Genomic DNA, 19,128 nt, shown 5'->3' with positions numbered 1-19,128 from the left:
TGTGGGAATTTACCTTGGCCCTTTTTTTTTTGAAGGTCTCAAAGTGCCCTTTTCGGGTTTTCACCTTGGCCCCTTTTTTTTCTAAAGTGTAGTACTTCTTGACTGAATCCAAATTCATAGGATTGAGCAAGTTTTTTCCATCCATTTCATCCAGAATTAATGCTCCTCCAGATAAAGCTTTCTTCACCACGTAAGGCCCCTCCCAATTTGTCATCTATTTCCCTCTCAAATCCTTTTGTATAGGAAGGATCTTTTTCAAAACCAAATCTCCCTCATGAAATTCTCTTAGGCAAACCTTTTTGTCATAAGCCCGCATCATTCATTTTTGATACATCTGACCATGCTGGATAACCCTTAGCCTCTTTTCCTTAATTAAGTTCAACTGATCATATCGAGACTGTACCCATTCTGATTCATCTAACTTTAGTTCTAAAAAAACTCAAAGGGAAGGTATCTCTACTTCAATGGGTAAAACTGCCTCCATTCCATAGACCAATAAGAAAGGCGTTGCCCCAGTAGAAGTTTTGACATATGTTCGATAAGCATAGAGAGCGAATGGTAACTTCTCGTACCAATCTCTATAAGTTTCGGTCATTTTCCCCATAATTTTCTTAATATTTTTATTGGCTGCTTCCACTGCACCATTCATTTTTGGGCAATACAGTGATGAGTTATGCTGTCTGATCTTGAACTGACTGCAAACCTCTTCTATCATTCTATTGTTCAAATTTAATGCATTGTCAGATATGATCCTCTCAGGCATTCTATCATTCTATCGACATATGATTTCCTTCTTTAAAAATCTGCTGACTGCTGACTTAGTCACATTGGCATATGAAGCAGCCTCTACCCACTTGGTGAAATAGTAGATGACCACAAAGATGAACAGATGCCCATTTGAAGCCTTCGGGGAGATTGGCCCTATGACATCCATGCCCCACATGGAGAAAGGCCATGGAGAAGTCATAACATGCAAAGGCGAATGAGGTACATGAATTTTATCACCATAAATTTGACATTTGTGACACTTCTTGGCATAATTGATGCAGTCTCCTTCCATGGTAGACTAGTAATATCCAAATCTCATAATTTGTCTAGCCATTGTGAAACCGTTAGCATGTGTTCCACAAATGCCTTCGTGGACTTCTTCCAAAATTTTCTTAGCTTCCACAGCGTCCACACATCTCAATAGTACCTAATCTTTTCTTCTTTCATACAAGATCTCCCCATCTAAGACATAGTCACACGCTAGTCTTCTCAATGTCCTTTTATCATTCTCAGTTGCCTGATCAGGGTACTCACGATTTCTCACATATCGCAATATATCTTGACACCAAGGGTGGTCATCTCTCTCTTCTTCCTCTATGTTGTAACAATGAGATGGGGCCTCGTAAATACTCATCTGAATGGGTTTTACATCCTCTTGTTTTCTCACTTTGATCATGGAAGCCAAAGTAGCCAAAGCATCTGCCATCTGGTTTTCATCTCACGGGAGATAATTGAAGGTAATATCATCAAACTCCTCAATTAACCCCAGCACTAATCTTTGATAGTTGATTAATTTGGAGTCTCTTGTCTCTCATTCACCTTTAAGTTGGTAAATCACTAGCGTAGAATCTCCATATACTTCTAGTGCTTTGATCTTGCGTTCTATGGCTGCACGAAGTCCCATGATACATGCCTCATACACTGCCATATTATTTGTGTAATCAAAATCCAATTTACATGTGAATGGATAATGATCTCTATTTGGGGATACCAAGACTGCCCCGATTCTATTACCCACAGCATTTGAGGCTCCGTCAAAGTTCAATTTCCAAGGGTGATCTTTTATAGCGTCCTCTTCGGTAGCTGCTACATACATTAGCTCTTCATTATGGAAATCAAAATTCAAGGGATCATAATCTTCTAGAGCTCTGCTGGCTAGAAAATCTGCTATTGTGCTCCCTTTCACGGCCTTTTGGCTCACATAGATTATGTCAAATTTAGAGAGCAGAATTTTCCATCTAACCATCCTTCAGTTCAAAGCATTTGACTCCATCATATATTTTAGAGGGTCCAACTTCTAGATTAGCCAGGTCGTATGGTACAACATGTATTGTCTTAACCTCCGAGTTGTCCAAATCAAAGTGCAACACAATTTCTCAATTAGCGAATATCTCAACTCACACTTATTGAATTTCTTACTAAGGTAATATATCTCCTTTTCTTTTCTTCTTGGTTCATCATGTTGACCAAGCACACATCCCATAGAGTTATTAAACACTATTGAATACAGTATTAACAACCTATCTAGGTTTGGAGGTGACAGCACTGGGGGACTTGAAAAGTACTTTTTAACCTTATCAAAAGTTGTCTGGCATTCGTCATCCCATACACCTGGTTTGTGTTTTTAAGAAGACGAAATATGGGGTCACATTTCTCCGTTAATTGTGAAATGAATCGGGAAATGTAATTTAACCTTCTAAGGAAACCTCAAACTTTTTTCTGAGTATGCGGTGGAGGCAATTCTTGTATAGCCCAAACTTTTTCTGAGTCAATCTCAATTCCCCTCTCACTAATTACAAAGCCCAACAGTTTTCCTGATCTAGCTCCAAAAGTACATTTTGTTGGATTGAGTTTTAGTTGAAATTTTCTCAATCTCAAGAATAACTTTCTCAGAACTTGGATATGTTCTCTTCGGTTTGAGATTTGGTAATCATATCGTTGACATAAACTTCGATCTCTTTGTGTATCATATCATGGAACAAGGTCACCATGGCCCTTTGATACGTCGCTCCTACATTCTTCAACCCAAACGGCATCACCTTATAACAGAATGTACCCCACAAGGTTATGAAGATGGTCTTTCCCATGTCTTCTGGATGCATCTTTATATGATTATATCCCGAGAAGCCATCCATAAAGGAGAACAACGAGTGGCTAGCTGTATTATCGACTAGAGTATCAATGTGAGGCAAGGGGAAGTTGTCCTTTGGGCTAGCCTTATTTAAGTCTCTATAATTCACACACATTCGTACCTTTCCATCTTTCTTAGGAACAGGCACAATGTTGGCTACCCATTCTGAGTATTCGACCACCTGCAGGAATCCAGCATCAAATTGCTTTTTTACTTTCTCCTTTATTTTTTAGCACAATGTCTGGCCTCATCCTCCGAAGATTCTGCTGAACTGGCTTGCAATCTTCTTTTATGGGAAGGAGATGTACTACAATATCAGTGCTTAACCAGGGCATATCCCGGTATGACCATGCAAAGACATCTTTTGTAACATCTCGAAATAGGGCCTAAATGGAATAGTGGTTGCGAAACCACAAATATAAGATAGAAAAGTTTATTTCGATTAATTTTTATGATTTACTGGGTGATTAGATGCATCTGTTAGAGTATTGATAAGAAATTTTATAGATTGCATGTTTAATTTGCCTATTAGGGCTTATTTGCAGAAGTTGTTGTAACAGCCCGATTTAGGGCCTAAACGAAATGATGGTTTTAGAACCACGAATTCGAAGTTAAAAAATTTATCCTAATTAAGTTTTAAGGTTTATTTATTGATTAAAATATTATGTAAAAATATTGTTAAGAAATTTTACTGATAAAGTGCTTAATTGAACTTTTAGGACTAAATTGCAAAAGTTGCAAAATATGTGTTCTAATTCATAAGTACTTGATTGAAATGAGGTTTTAAAGAGGAGGTCCTTAAATGGAATTAGACCATTATATTTTGTTTTGACAAAAATGGGCATGAATAGGACAAAATTTTAAAGAAAGGCCTTAAGGGCATTTTAGTCATTTGGTAATTAAAAGAAATAAAAAGGTAAAATAAAGCCAAAATTGACTCATCTTTTTCATGGAGGCCGAAATTAGCATGGGGGAAGCCATGGCTAGGGGTTTCAAGCTTTCCAAGCTCAATAGTAAGTCCGTTCTAGCCCCGTTTTTCAAGTTCTTTACGTTTTTGGAATCCCTGTAACTTGATTAAGCTTATTCTAGCAACAACTTAAGCTAGGGTTCATATTTGGAAAAATACCCATAGGTGAAATATGTTTATTTTGATGTTTTATGGTAGAATATGAAGGCTGAAATTATGTTAAACAACTTTTGCTAAGCGGTTTTAAGCAAAAATGAGTAAAACGGTTTAATCGATAAAAGTTGTTGTTGTTCATAACTATGTGTTAGAGTGAGAATTTGATCTTGCCATACAAGGGAAAAATGATCATCATGTCATAAAACATAAGAATAAGGGATGAAGTTTAATTCCCGAGCCTAGGGGCAAAAGTGAAAATATGCAAAAGTTTAGGGGCAAAATTGTAATTTTTCTAAAGTTTGAGTTAAGGAATGTTTTGAATATTATATTAATTAAATAAATAAAATATGATGTTTTAGATCTCAAAAAATGAGATTTGAACCTAGAATGGGAGAAAAATCAAAAATCGGGAAAGTTGGTAAAATGGTCGTTTTGGTATCGAGGTAAGTTCATATGTATAATAAGCATTAATTGATGCATGTTTCAATGTAAAATTGATATATTTACTATGATTTTTGAGGTGTTGAAAGTAAGTATAATTATGATGATTTAAATGTTCAATATTAATTCGACATGGAAATGAGAAAGTATGTAAGTTTGTATGTAAATAATACATTATCTTTATTATGTTTTTGTATTTCAGCATATTTTATGTATTGTAGCTAATTTTTGAATCATAATTGACTATTGGAAGTATGGAATCAAGTATTAGAAAGAGAGAGAAATACCGGTTGAACCTTCGGAAAGATTGGATGATACAAATGGTATGTAGCTAGGTCACATGTATGGTGCTGAGTGCACATCATGTGTACAAGAGAGCTACGAGACATTATGATGTAGCTAGGTCGCATGGGTGATACTATGTGTACACCATGTAGACAAGAGAGCTATGGGATATATGTAGCTAGGTCGCATGGGTGATACTATGTGTACACCATGTAAACAAGAGAGCTACGAGATAAATGTAGCTAGGTTGCATGTGTGGTTCCAGGTGAAGGACACCATGTAAACAAGAGAGCTACGAGATAAAGTGGCTAGGTCACATGAGTGGTACTAAGTGCTCACCATGTGTACAAGAGAGCCAAAATTATGTGTACAATTGAGCTAGGTCACATGAGTGGTGCTAAGTGAAGGCCACTATGTGTACAAGAGATCTTCGATTTTAAAGGTCGGCTATGTGCGATACCATCGTGTATCTGTTATTATTCCGAAGCATTCAACTGGGAAATTGATTAAATGAAATTGTGTATGACTTTGTGATGATAAGTGTAAGTATATACATGTGTAACTTATGAGCAATATGCTCGATATGTGACTGGAAATTGGAAAGATTGTTATGGGAAAGTGATGAATACAATTGAAGTGTGAAAGATCAAAATTGACAATAAAACTGTTCTGGATAGTTGCAGTGACGTGAATCTAAAAATTTACCAAAAATAGTAGAAATTGAATCAGAGACTGAATGAGATATCAAATTAGAGCTTAATGAGTCTATTTTCATATAACAGAAACAGAGCAAGCAAAGGAATTCTATATTATGGGATATTTAAGTTTTTGAGAGACTGGTTCAGAATGACTACGTAATCCCCTATTCTGACTTGGAAAAATCATTAAAATTGTAAAAAAAATAATTAGTGGATATAATTTATATTCTTGAAATTCTTAATGAGTCTAGTTTCAAATTAAATAAACTAAAACATCCTTTGAATTCTTTACAAGGATAACATTGATTCATAGTGAAGAGTGGTCAGAACAGTTGAGCAGTGAAATAGGGTTAATTTCAATGAATAAAATGTACTAATTGGCTATACCAAAAATTCTGAAATTTTTATGGTAAGAATATATGTGAATCTAGTTTCAAGTAAAATTAACGGTTTGTAATTTGGAGTCCTGTAGCTCCTGAAATAAATAATTTAGCTGCTGATACTTTGCTAGACAGCTTATTTTGAACCTGTTTATAATTGTAATAGTGAAAGTATGTGTGTTTGTGATGGTAATATTCCGGGAACATATTGTGACTTTTTTTAATGTATGATAATGTATTGTTTATTAATATTTACATATTTACTTACTAAGCTATAATGCTTACTCCCTTCCTTTCCTTTTTCCTATAGTGTCGCAGATGTTAGCTCGAGTTGGAGGTCTCTGGAGGTTAAATCACACTATTAAACTATTGATCAATATATAAAGGTTTTAAAGCATGATATGGGCCTTGTAAGTTTTTTTAAGGGACAGCTTGAATATGTTTGAAAAAGTTTTAAATTAGAGTGAAATTATGAATCGATTTTTATACGATGATTAGTGATTAAGTCCGGTAATGCCTCGTACCCTGTTCCGGCGTCAAACACGGGTAAGGAGTGTTACATCTTTAAATTCTAGAAGTAACCAACAAGGTCTCACTTTGTTTCTTCGTTTATGCACGTTCCAATTTTTACTACTTTTCCTTCTTCCAAGGTCACCATGTCCACTGTCTCCTTATGAGGTAGAATTTGTTTTCCCTCTTGTTCTACCATCCTTAACAAGTCTGGAGATAAATCACAATCTCTGTCATCTTCAAAGTCCTGGGATCCCTCTAAACACATGTCTTGCTCAAAAAGCAATCCTGAGTCAATAACAGCGTCACTCATGTCATTGATATCCAGGGACCTATTGTAGGTACAAAAATATACAAAGAATGAATGAATTTAAGAATTATTATCGTATGATTATGAATGAAATGAAAGAATGATTTGGAAGAAAATCCAAAAAGGACCAAGATAATAACTCCTACGGAAAGAATAAAATATTTACTTGTGTGGAAAGAATGAAAGAGTATTTACTCAAAACGATAGCAAAAATGTACTTCATTGAGATAATGATGTTTGAATATGAGCGTATTTCACAAAGAAATCCTTATTACCTCTAGGCTTAAAGCAACAAGTATGTTTTGAACATTACTCTGAGTAAGCTCTAAAAACTAAGGAATTTCTTCTGCAGTCCAGTTGTCTAGAACACTCCCAGGTTCATAAGGATGAATATCTGACAAGGTCCCTTCTTCAATTGCTTCTTCAAATACGGCATTGATGTGAACATTTCCCAACATTTCTTCAATGCTTCCTTCTTTTGGCATCCTTCGTTCAGGATGAATAATCCCTCTCGATACGAAAGCTTGGATATGTGGGGAAATATCATTAATTCCCCCTTGATTTCTTTACCACTCAAACGTGCCCTTCTTCTTTCCTATATTTTATCTCATTCCATCTTTCTTTGTCTTGTGTCTGGTTTGAACCCTAAACCAAAGCAGTCATATTTGTCCTTCAGCATTGGAGCCTCAACTCTTCCCTGGAGACGTCTCCCAAGTCCCTTTCCTAGTAAAGCTCCCATTCCTACCATCAACTGTAGACCCATCCTTGTAGTTTTGGATATTTTTGGTGCTAGAATCTTGCTCCCTTCAGTGATGAATGTTGCATTTACAAACTCCAAAGACCAAAAAGAATATTCGATTGCTTCATCATCTGTCTCCAAATATGGCGCATCACTGGTTACAGTTGCAATAATATCTTCTTTGGTATTTATCGTAACCAACCGACCCTCTGATACTAGCTTTCACTTCTGATGTAACGACGAAGGCACTGCCCCTACCGAATGTATCCAAGGTCTCCCTAACAAGCAGTTGTAGGAAGGTTTAATATCCATCACTAAGAAGTCCACCTCGTATGTAGTTGGGCCAATCAACGAAGGTATTTCTATTCTTCCTGTGACCCTCCTTTCTGTGCCATCAAATGCCCGCACTATATTCTGACATCCTTTCATGTGTGAGCTATCCACAGGTAATCTATCTACTGTAGACAACGGTAATACATTCAGTACCGACCCATTGCCTATCAAGACTCCTGGCAATGTGTACCCTTTGTATCTCGTAGTAATGTGCAGAGCTTTAGTGGATCCCACACCCCCTGGTGGTATTTCGTCATCGTTGAAGAAGATGAAGTTATCAGCACTTATGTTATTAACCAGCCGGTCCAGTTTATTGACAAAGATATCATTGGTAACATATATTTCGTTTAGCACTTTCATTAATGCACTTTGGTGTACCTCTGAACTTAGAAGCAAAGCTAGTATAGATATGGGAGCTGGTTTTTTATGTAGCTGTTCCAAAACACTATACTCACTATGCTTCAGAAGTTTCAAGAACTCCTTAGCTTCCTTCTCTTTTACCGGTTCATTAACAGGCAACCCAGGTTCGACTACTTTTCCTTTCTTTTGTTCCATTGTCAGAGCTTTTCCTTTTACAGGTTCTGTTCAGGCATTTACCAAATTGTAGCGTCTTCCACTACGTGTGTGAGAACCTATATCTTGATCCTCTTTTAAAAATCTGGCTAAACTCTTCCTAGGACGGTTACATTACAATCTAATTTTAGGGGACCCTTTTGCTATCCTTATAAGAGAAGAGTGCTGGTTTCTGGATTATGATCTTTGGTGTCATCTGCATCCCAGCTTCATTACTTTTAAGATGCGAAATAATAACTACAGGATAATCGACTCTTGGGACCTTCGTTGTTGATTCTGACGCGCATATACTCCCTTCTTCTTTAACTTTTTCACAGAACTCTATCTCTTTGTTGTCCATCAGGCCCTACACCAAATCTCTGAATTCCTCACATTCTTGGATTTCGTGCCCTACTTCATGATGGAATTCACAGTAGTTCCTTAACTTTTCACAACTCCCCTCTGCATTCGAAATAACTAACCTCTTCTTTACCATCTCCTTCTAGACCCATCTCAAAGGAGTTTTTATTTCTATAATATTTACCTTGATCCTTCTCCTCATATTTTCACTTATCGCATTTACCCCATTATCGGTATGATTGGGTAGTGGATTTTCTGCACTAGGTGCATCATCAAAATTCACAATGCCTATTTTCATAAATCTTTCCACTAACTTCTTAAAGGTAGTGCAGTTTTCTATTGAATGCCCTGTGACCCCTGCATGGTACTCAAACTGAGCGTTTGCATTGAACTGATAAACCATAATTTATAAATATTTTTATCCCATGCTTAACACATTTATGGATGATTTCTCCTTAGATTTAGTGAATTCGATGCTCCTAGTTCTTTAATTTCATGTTTTATTCTTAGGTGAGCATCGGAGAGTAAAAAGAGCGAGAAACGGGCCAAAAATGGAGAAAATAGACCCACATAGGAAATCAACACAGCCTGGGCTTCCTCACACGAGCATGTCACACGACCGTGTCCCTTTGGCAGGATCAAAGCACGACTTACATGGGTAGACTACACGCCCGTGCCTATTCAATAGCCTTGACCACGGGCTGGAGTAATCACATACGGGCGTGTCCCTACCGAACCCAAGTATAACCCTATTCGGAAAAGGCCAATTTTGAGGGCTCTTAGGGATTCTAAAGCCTATTTAAACACCTGATGAGGCACTTAGGAAGGGGACACAGAGTAGGAGGCAAGGAATTACTCAAGGGAAGCCGATTGGTCCATCCAAAAGCTGGATTCATCATCAAGATTGAAGATCTCCCTTCAATTTCCATCCAGGGGTTTTGGGTTTTCTTTGTGTTTTGTATTCATTATTCTTCTGAGATGTTTTCTTCTATAATTATGAACTAAGCCCCCTAAATACCTAAGGGGAATGAAACCTAAAACGGATCTTGTTATTATTATCTGAATTGTATGATAAATATTTAACTTGTTCTTAATTATGTGTTCTTAATTCTTATTTTAATATTCCAGGATATTGATTCGAGTTAATGCTCTTATTCAGAGGAGGAATAAACCCTGTCTAAGAGTAAATTTTTCGTAATTAAGCAGAGTTTATTGCACGCCTAAAGATAGGGTGATAAGATTTTGCTGGATTAGGGTGAAACCTAATAAGAGAATCCATAGATTGAGTTAATGCAACACTAGGTGTTAATTAGAAAGAGATTTCAATTAATCAACCTAGGGTTAGACGTTATTAGTCTCGAGAGAGATAATAATATAACTTAGGGATTTCTATGGATTAAGTCAAATGAATAAATCGTCTGATTCAGAGTCAAATAACAAGTAAAGTCTAGGTGGATTTTTCCTTGGGTATTGTCTTAATCAATCGAATTTTCCCAAAAGCTTTTCCCCAATTTCTCTTTGTGCACTCTTTAGTTTAGTTAATTAGTTTTAAAAAAAATCCCTTAATTTTTAGGCTAGATAATAAAAAGAAAGTAATTACTAGTACTCTTAGTTCCTTTGGGTTCAACAATCCGGTCTTGCTAAAGCTATACTACTGTTCGATAGGTACACTTGCCTTCATCGTCATAATAGTTAGTTTCAAGAACGATTAATTATAAATATTTAAAACCTATCGCGAATATCACGTACCAAGTTTTTAGCACCGTTGCCAGGGAACTAGGATATTAGGAACACTCGATTTTTATTACTTTAGCCATTTTACTTTTATTGCAATTTAAATTTTTCTTTTATTTTCTAAGTTTTCATTTATTTTCTTCTGACGGGTTTTTTCTATTTTATGACCAGAAGAAACCCGTCAGGACCTCTACTTTTTTACGGTGAGATCGACCGCACAGTTCACAAAAACTAAAGAGAAATAAGGCAAAGCCTAAGATACACAAAGGAAGAGCAAGAGGACGATACTTCAACCACAACTGAGGAGATGGCTGAAATCCAAGAAAATCCGCTACCTCTTGCGATTGCTGCTGATTCAGTAAATTAGAATCCTGCTCCACTCACTATGTATGATTATGCTAAACCTAATTTAATAGGAACTGAGTCAAGTATAGTTAAACTTGATATTGTTGCAAATAATTTTGAACTGAAACCTAACACAATTCAAATGATACAACAGTTTGTTCAGTTTGATGTTTGCAGGATGAGGATCCAAACAATCACTTGACAAATTTTCTGGAGTTTTGCGATACTTTTAAGATCAATGGCGTTTCTGATGATGCCATTTGCCTTTGGTTGTTTCCATTTTCATTGAGGAACAAAGCTAAATAGTGGTTGCACTCGTTACCACGAGGGTCAATCACTACTTGCGAACAAATGTCTGAAAAGTTTTTACTTGAATATTTTCCGCCGGCTAAAACGGCTAAGTTGAGGAATGATATTTCTTCATTTGTGCAAATGGATCTAGAAACACTCTATGCTGCATGGGAGAGATACAAGGATCTTTTGAGAAGATGCCCTCACTATGGGTTACCACTTTGGCCACAGGTTCAGATGTTTTACAACGGTGTGAACCCCTCAACGAGGCAACACATCGACCTAGCCACCGGTGGAAATTTGAATAACAAAACACCTGAGGCGGCTTACGAATTTATTGAGGAGATGTCACTGAATAACTATCAGTGGCAAGTTATGAGGACAAAGCTGACGAAAGCAGCCGGTGTTTTCAACCTCGATGCGGTTACTATGCTATCTAACCAAATAGAACTCTTAAATAAAAAGATTGACGGTTTGTGTGGTTCTACTCAGGTACATCTAGTGATGAGGTGCGATTCGAATGGAGGAGGAGCATACACAGAATATCAACCCTTTAACCCTAGCATCGAGGAGGACAAGTCCAATATATGGGTAACAATAACTGTAGACCCCAAAATAACCCGTATAGTAACACATATAATGCAGGTTGGAGGAACCATCCCAATTTCTCGTAGGGCGGTCAAGGAAATCAAAAGCCACAACATTCTCCGGGTTTCCAACAACCACCCTACCAACAAGAGAAAAAGCTGAACTTTGAGGAGATACTAACAAAATTCATCTCAGCGTCAGAAACTCGTTTTTCGAATACCGAGACAACACTTAAATATCAACAAGTATCGATCCAATGGCTTGAAACCTAGATAGGTTAGCTCGCTAAATTGATATCTGAACGACCACAAGGTAGCCTGCCGAGAAACACTGAACCCAACCCAAAAGAGCATGTGAAAGCAGTTACACTAAGGAGTGGGAAAGTGTTAGCTAAATCTAAAAAAAAGCCACCACAAGAAGCTGACAGAAAGGAGGTTGAACCTGAAAACAATGACAATCTAATGCCAAAAGAATATAAACCACCAATCCCATACCCAGCAAAGTTGAAGAAAGACCGCATAGATGTAAAATTCGGTAAATTTCTTGAACTTTTTAAACAATTGCATATTAACTTACCTTTTGTTGAAGCTATATCGCAGAAGCCTACATGTATAAAATTTTTAAATGAGCTTCTAACAAACAAAAGGAAGTTTGAAGACTTATCTACAGTGGAACTTAATGAGGAGTGCTCAGCCATACTCCAAAATAAACTGCCAGCCAAACTGAAAGATCCAGAAAGTTTTACTATTCCCTGCTTAATTGGTAGTTTGAATGTTGATAAAGAACTAGCTGATTTAGGTGCCATCATTAATTTGATGCCATATAAAATGTTTAAACAACTTGGTCTTGGGGAACCTAAACCCACTAGGATGAGTATTCAATTAGCTGATAGATCTGTTAAATATCCTAGGGAAATTATAGAGGACGTACTTGTAAAGGTAGATAAATTTATATTCCCTATTGATTTTGTTGTGCTTGACATGGATGAAGATGTTGAGGAGCCTTTAATCTTAGGTCGGCCATTCTTAGTCACTGCTAGAACTGTAATTGATGTGGGTGATGGTAAATTGGTACTTAGAGTAGGTGACGAAGAGATTATTTTTAAAATTTATGATGCCATGAGATTTTCTAAAGAACAGGATAACTCATGTTATTTTATCGACTTTATTGACCATGCTACTCAAGATTCTTTTCAGGAAATTGTACACAAGGACACGATGGAACTGTGTCTCGCCTAAGGAGAGGGGGTGGATGATGATTCTGAGAAAGGAACCGAACTAAACTCCAATGAAACCTCCCCAAAATTAGAAAAATATGAGGGAATTAAGGTAAAAGATGAACTTAAGCAAAAACCCTCTATTGACGAACCTCCCAAACTGGAACTTAAACAATTGCTGAATCACTTGGAATATGCATTCCTTGGAATTAATTCTACATTACCGGTAATTGTTGCATCCAACTTGCAACCCAAAGAGAAAGAGGAATTACTCCAAGTATTAAGAGAGCATTAAAGGGCCATAGCATGGAAAATTTCTGACATTAAAGGGATCAGCCCTTTTTTTGCACCCACAAAATTTTAATGGAAGATGAATATAAACCATGCGTGCAAGCCCAAAGACAACTGAACCCCAACATGAAGGAAGTTGTTAAATCTGAGGTAATTAAACTCCTAGATGCTGGAATTATTTATCCTATTTCTGATAGTTCTTGGGTGAGTCTAGTGCAAGTTGTTCCTAAGAAAGAAGGCATGACTGTTGTAGACAATGAGAAAAATGAATTAATCCCAACAAGGACAGTTACAGGTTGGAGAGTGTGCATTGATTATAGGAAGCTAAATGATGCCACGAGAAAAGACCACTTTCCCCTTCCATTCATTGACCAAATGTTGGAAAGATTGTCACGACACATGTACTACTTCTTTTTAGACGGACTCTCTGGCTATTTCCAAATCCCAATAGCTACTGAAGATCAAGAAAAGACAACATTTACATGTCCATACGGTATGTTTGCTTATCATAGAATGCCTTTTGGATTATGTAATGCTCCTGCTACTTTTCAGCGCTGCATGATGGCCATTTTTGGCGAACTCGCAGAAGACGTCATGGAGGTATTTATGGATGATTTCTCGGTTTTCAGTAACTCTCTCCATCTTTGCCTCAAAAATTTAAAACGAGTCTTAATAAGATGTGAGGAAACAAACCTTATGCTTAACTGGGAAAAATGTCACTTTATGGTTCAAGAAGGTATTGTGTTAGGATATAAAATTTCTAGTAGAGGGATTGAGGTTGATAAATCTAAGATTGAAACAATTGAAAAACTACCTCCCCTTAATTTGGTTAAGCTTATTAGAAGCTTCTTAGGACATGCTGGGTTTTATAGAAGATTTATTAAAGACTTTTCTAAAATAGCTAAGCCTTTGACTAAATTACTAGAAAAAGATGTTCCTTTTAATTTCGATCAGGAGTGTTTAGAAGCATTTAATACTTTAAAGGATAAACTATGTAACACCCCAAACCCGAGACCGACACCGGAGTCGAACACGAGGTGTTAACAGACTTTAAACCCCTTATAAAAATTTTTCCCAGACGCTGCCCAATCTGCATACTAGTCGCTTTAAAATCATATCTTGAGTTTCACAACTCGAAAATCAGTTTCGTGATTTTTCCCTGAAACTAGACTCATATGCCCATCTACATATTTTTTTCTAGAATTTTTGGTCAGGCCAATTAGTACAGTTTATTAGTCAAAGTCCCCCATGGTACAGGGATCGACTACACTGACCTTTGCGCATTACGACTTGGATATCTCCCTGCACAGAGCTTCAATACTGATGCCGTTTGTTTCTATGGAAACTAGACTCAGAGAGGAATCTATACATATATGGTATGACTCCTAATTATCTCTGGTTAATTTATAATGAATTTCCAAAGTCGGAACAGGGAATCCAGAAACTGTTCTGGCCCTGTCTCACGAGAACCTGAATATCGCTTAACATACTGTCCATATGATCATTTCGTTACTTTCCTATGAAAATAGATTCATCAGGGTTCGTTTACATAATTTATTCACTATTTAATTCCATTCCTACTATTTTTAGTGATTTCCCAAATCTACATCACTGCTGCTGTCAGCATCTGCCTTTAAGGTAGACTTTACCTATTTCATAGTTTCCGTAATTCAACTAGCCCTTTTAACATGAGTAGCACAAATGATGATGGTGATTAACCATTCCCATGGCCAATCCTTGTCAAGCATATTCACACTAAATGATTATAACATTATACTCAAACATATATAAGCCATTTTCGCATGGCTAACCAAAATTATACAAGTCCAAAGGGTCCATGACCCACAACAAACGGGTAGTCCTATACATGCCATATCCAGAGTTCAACTAAAAGAGTACCAAAAGAGCTTTGATAGTGTGGATGACTTCGACTTCGATGATCCCGAATCCGATATCTAACGAACAATATCTATAAAACAGAGAGCCAAAGCAACGGGGTAAGCATTTTAAAGCTTAGTAAGTTTCAAGTAATGAAATCGGCTTTGACTAAAGTATTGCATTCACATAGCTAAATAAATCACTTTATTAATTCACATTCTCATAAGCATACTTACCTCACACTTCATCAACATATACACACACAAGGTATCAACCTATCTAAAAGCCGAAAATTCGTTAGTCGATTGAACGAATATTATTTAAAGCGAATCGACTTTTTTTTCGAAGCACATGCAAACATACCTTATCGTTTGGGTTTATCGAGCGTATTAATTGAATTTATTGCAGCACAAAACGCTCACATTCAAACCCAAGTTTCTTCGGAATTTAGCCGGATATAACCACAAGCTCAATTGCCTTCGGGTCTTAACCCGGGTATAGCAACTCGCACGAATGCCTTCGGGTCTTAGCCCGGATATATCAATTCGCACAAATGCCTTCAGGTTTTAGCCCGGATATATCAATTTGCACAAATGCCTTCGGGTCTTATCCCGGATATATCAATTCGCACAAATGCCTTCGGGTCTTAGCCCGGATATATCAATTCGCACAAATGCCTTCAGGTCTTATCCCGGATATATCAAATCGCACAAATGCCTTCGGGTCTTAGCCCGGATATATCAATTCGCACAAATGCCTTCGGGTCTTAGCCCGGATATATCAATTCGCACAAATGCCTTCGGGTCTTAGCCCGGATATCATTCAAATGCTCATGCACACATATATCAACAATCATGACACATCCATATTTCACTTTCGTTACTAAGGCTCAAACACAAAGCATTTATTAAACCTTTCCAATTTCGGCTCAATAGCCACACACAAAGAGCATGATTTCAATTGGCTTTATAACATAGTCTCTATGCACATTCGACTATCCATCATAGTATGACTAATCATTTCAATATAATTCAAGTAGGGTCATTACTCGAAGACTTACCTCAGATGTTGTCGAACGACTTCAATGGCTATTCAATTACTTTTTCCTTCCCTTTATCGGATCTAGTTCCCCTTTGCTCTTGAGCTTAAGTTCAACAAAATTTAAAATAGTCATTAATCGACTATTCAAGTATTACTTTCAGAATAATATATATATTGATCCAACTTTCACACACATAGATTATAGTAAGCTTTATAATAATCAATAAATAATTCATTGGCAAATTTTCATTAATGTTTACAACAAAATCACATATTCACTACGAGCTGTTTTCCTGAGCAGCAGTTACTAAATTATTTATAACTGGAGCTACTAAACTCCAAATCACTTTCCGTTAATTTTCCCTGAATATAGACTCGTATATCTTCCATCCATAAAATTTTTAGAATTTTAGGCTTGGCCAATCAATACCAGATTTTTCTTAAAATTTACCCTGTTTCACTGTTTGACTATTCTGACCACTCTTCACTACGAATCAAATTTCTCATTTTACAGAATTCAAAATGTGTTGTATTTGATCTCATTTGAAACTAGACTCATTAAGGAGTCTAAGCATATAAATTTTATCTTATAATCATTTTTGTACAATTTATAATGATTTTCTAAAAACAGAACAGGGAATCTAGTAGTCATTTTGACTCAGCCCCACAATACTTCAAATATCTCAAGATCGGTAACTCTTTTGTTTTTATAGTTTCTTTTGTAAGAAAATAGACTCTTCAAGCTTTAATGACATAATTCACTCAGCTTCTAATTCAACTCCTACAAATTATGGCGATTTTCCAAAATCACCTTACTGCTGCTGTCCCCAAACAGATTATTACCAAATCAAATACTAACATTAGCATTTCACCTTAATAGCTAGCTTACCAAGCCTTAATTTAACATATAATTCACACATATCACATTCAGCTATATATACATTTATCATATTTCCATTTCAGCATATATAACTAACATTTATTCCGAATTTTAATATCTAATTGCTTATAAACTTTCTTCAGATGTCGTCGACTAATTGATCGGCTACTCAACTACTTTCGATTTTCCCCGATCTAAATCCAATTTCTTGGTTTCTTGATCTTAACATATTCAAATAAATCTCATTTTAACATATTTTCATTCAATTTAGTCTAATAACGCATAAATGGGTAAATTACATTTTTACCCCTAATATTTCGCACTTTCACAATTTAGTCTTTATTCCACAAAACACAAAATACACAAAATTTGGTCACACTCCTTAAGTGCCGAATCTTCCTAGTACCCATATAAGTCCATACATTTCATTTATTTCACCTTTGAGTCCTTCAAAAATTTATTTTTGTAATTTAGCCCTAACTACTCAAAATCACCAAAAACTTCAACACAAAACATATTAATCTTTAACATATCTTTCATTTTTCATCAACAACTATCAAAAAGCTCAAGCACTCATCAATGGCAAAACACAAAATCATCATCAATTCACAAAATTGAACCATGGGTTTTAAAGAACACAAAGCAATGATATCAAAAATGTGAAAATTATCAAAAACCAAACAAAAGACTAACATTAATCTAACTCCCAATGGCCGAACCTTAGCCAAGCTTTTCTCTTTTTCTTCTTTCTCCAGTTTCGACAATGGAGAAGATGATATGATAGTGGCTTCCTTTCTCTTTTTTTTTTATTCTTTCCTTAATTCATTATGTCTCCAATAACCCAATTTCCTATTATAATATCTAATTCAACAAATAAATTGCCCATCATCAATCCATCTTGGCCGGCCACTATAAGGGAATTGGGCAAATTTGACATGCAAGTCCACCTTTGTGTTGACATGCACTAATAAGCCCTTTAAAATTAGCCTATCATATTTCACCATGTCTCATGTTGATCCCTATTTAATAATTCCTCATACAATTGGCAAAATTAGGGAATGAAATTTCCACATATGCATGTACACACATAATAAGCATAGAATATAACAATTAATTATTTTCATAACTCGGTTTTGTGGTCCCGAAACCACTTCCCGACTAGGGTCAATTTAGGGCTGTCACAAACTAACTAAAGCTCTAATTTTAATTGCACCTGATTGGAATTCACCTTTTGAACTACTGTGCGACGCGAGTGATTTTGCAATAGGTGCAGTTTTGGAACAGTGAAGAGTTAAACATTTTCAACCTATCTATTGTGCTAGCAGGACTTTGACAATCGCACAAGAAAACTACACCACCACGGAGAAAGAGCTGCAAGCTGTGGTTTTTGCATTCGATAAATTTAGGCCATATTTAATATTGTCTAAAGTTGTCGTTTATACTGACCATTCCGCTCTTCGCCATCTTTTGACTAAAACGGATGCAAAACCTCAACTCATTCGATGGATCTTATTATTGCAGGAATTTGACTTGGAGATTAAGGATAAGAAATGAGCTGAAAATCTTGCGGCTGACCATCTCTCCAGGCTTGAAAACTCAAGTACCAAAAAACCAGATGACATTGAAATAAATGATTCATTCCCTGAAGAATAATTTTTTGCTATATCTGATTCTGAGGTACCTTGGTTTGCAGATATAGCAAATTTTTTAGCCGCTAACATTATCCCAAAAGGGTTGACACATCACCAAAAGAAGTGATTCTTCACTTATGTGAAAAACTACTTCTGAGAAGACCCTTTTATTTTTCGAAAATGTACAGATCAAATCATTAGGAGATGCATTACAAGGACAGAAGCATTGAAAATATTGGAACATTGCCACTCAGGACCGACTGGAGGACATTACGGTGGAAATAAGACCACACATAAAGTCTTTGAATTAGGTTTTTATTGGCTCACTCTATTCAAAGACGCCAACAGTTATGTTACTTTTTGTGAAAAATGTCAAAGGATAGATAATATATCCAAACGTGATGAAATGCCTCAGACATATATGCTCTCATGTGAAATATTTGACGTTTGGGGTATCGACTTCATGGGTCCATTCCCTAGTTCATTCGGGAATAAATACATCTTAGTAGCTGTCGATTATATGTCCAAAAGGGTTGAGGCCCAAGCTTTACCTACTAATGATGCTAGAGTAGTAGTACGATTCCTTAAGAAACTTTTCTCTCA

General features: G+C 36.3%; 1 non-coding gene and 1 pseudogene across 1 annotated transcript; one reads left to right on the top strand and one right to left on the bottom strand.

Annotated features, from left to right (window-relative positions):
• LOC121205969 (uncharacterized) overlaps positions 1-18,726 on the top strand; it is a 46,390-nt pseudogene extending 27,664 nt beyond the window's left edge.
• On the bottom strand, positions 11,109-11,215 carry LOC121207405 (small nucleolar RNA R71). The gene has a single exon (XR_005902496.1). It is a non-coding gene; the product is annotated as a small nucleolar RNA R71 (small nucleolar RNA).
• Positions 18,727-19,128: the final 402 nt, after the last annotated feature.

This window comes from Gossypium hirsutum, chromosome A09 (genome assembly GCF_007990345.1).
Source record: "Gossypium hirsutum isolate 1008001.06 chromosome A09, Gossypium_hirsutum_v2.1, whole genome shotgun sequence".
Taxonomy (NCBI): Eukaryota; Viridiplantae; Streptophyta; class Magnoliopsida; order Malvales; family Malvaceae; genus Gossypium; species Gossypium hirsutum.
The sequence above is the reverse complement of the archived record's forward strand: the minus strand, read 5'-3'. Positions and strand labels throughout refer to the sequence as shown.